Raw genomic sequence first — 1,843 nt, forward strand, 5'->3', positions numbered from 1 at the left:
CTGGTAAGTTGGTAGAGTCTCGGTTTGAACTGTGGGGTGCGAAGAGTGACAGAGTGACCCAGGATATAAAGAAAGGAGCTACTGAAGGGGTTTCCTACCCTAATTCTCTCTTCAGACTCTTTTGAAGGTCCTGTAGCTCCTGTACCTTCCTTTTGCTGGTTCCCGTCACTCACTGTGGGTTTGTGTTGATTTGCCAGGTTGGGTTAAGAAGTAGTACAGTCTGGTTTGGTAGACACAGCAGCTTGGTCTGTGTGGATCTGGAGGGTTCATAATCTTTTCAGGACTCACTCTGGATCTAGACAGAAGAACCCAAGGCCAGGGAGATAGACCCATCCCTAGAAGGACTGTACCTGAAAGGCCAGGTCCATGCTTGCTGCTGTAGAGCTGGGTGTGAAGGCCTGGCTCACTCCAGGGTTCTCTCTGAAGAACCACAAATGGGTGGTAACACCATTAGCTGGAAAGTAGGGCTCATGTTTCTGCTTCTGTCTGCTCCTGTCTGGGATTGCTGTGAACTTCTTTGTTTGAAGAAAACTATTTGGCTCTAAACTAAACTATAAGTCTCCATAGCCAGGCTGTTTCCAAAGAGTACAGTCCTCTCTTTCTCTTTCTGCCCTCGCTCCTCTCCCTTCACCTCTGTCTTCCTTTTGGTTTTTAGATTATGATACATTTTCAAGCAGGCGGCTTATATGTTTCATGAACATTTTGCCAGAGTAGCCTGCACACAAGAGTTTTGAATCTCTTAGTGAAAGAAGGGAAGCGATACCAGCCCTTGGGTGAGTGGTGAGATCACCGAAGCCTGTGTTCTGTTCCTTGCAGTGTGGCTGGGATTTTTCACTCCAAGAAGAGGATTAAATAATAGAACTTTCCAGGAAAAGAGAGACTTTTATTTTTTATTTATTTATTTTTTGCTTCTACTTCTTTATCCAACCCATTGAGAAATATAAATACTTGATATCTGGAGACCAACTTCATTTTGTGGCGAAAGCCGATGCTATTGAAAACTACCACTAAAACTACGAGGAATGCAAATAATAATATCTGAACGTTTTTTATAGCTACTGTGTTGATGTTGTTTTTATAGCTACTGTGTTGAATGACACAGCAGGGTTTGAGAGGACAGGTATGGACAATATCCCAGTTTATCATGGAGAAAAGCAGGGCCAGAAAGAGAAATGTCTTGCCCAGGGTCGTACACCTGATAGACAGAAGTACCAAAACAGAGCCACTCTTCTGACTTGAGGCTCAGTATGTTTTTTTCTACACCTTGCTGCCTCTTCCCAAACAATAATCTTTTAAGATTAAGTTTTTAGGTTTGAGAGTTGGGTCCATGGAGTTACCAAAAGGACTAAGAAAATGAAGCTTTGAAAAGATTATGTTCTCATCCTTCTTTCTCTGCACAGTGTCTGAGTATCAAGGAAAAGGATTATTTGTTAAGACTGCTTTGAAAATTCTCTAGCCCACGAGTACTTACTTGACTAATGCCAGGAGTAAAATTCTGTATATCAAAACCACACTCTTTTTGGCTTTTCTTGGCTCATTACTGTCTTAGCTGAGTGGCAAGCTATGTGTGAGTTTACTGGTAGGAAGGTTTTCTGGGAGCAAAGACTGGTTATGAGGTTTCTGTTGAGATCCAGGTAGGAACTTCAGGCAAATACACATCTGTTACCAGTGAGAGAGTAAAAGATAGAACACACGTCAAGCTGGTTGGCTCTGCCCAAAGCTTTGTCTAGCAGAGTCTAGACAGAGCACCACTTACCTCGATCACCTCTGGAATTCTGGGAGAAGATATAATGATTGTTGATCAGACGCTGGGTCTACTACTAGGGGAAGTACAGGGTCTTGA

This window comes from Meles meles, chromosome 4 (genome assembly GCF_922984935.1).
Source record: "Meles meles chromosome 4, mMelMel3.1 paternal haplotype, whole genome shotgun sequence".
In the NCBI taxonomy this organism is placed as follows: Eukaryota; Metazoa; Chordata; class Mammalia; order Carnivora; family Mustelidae; genus Meles; species Meles meles.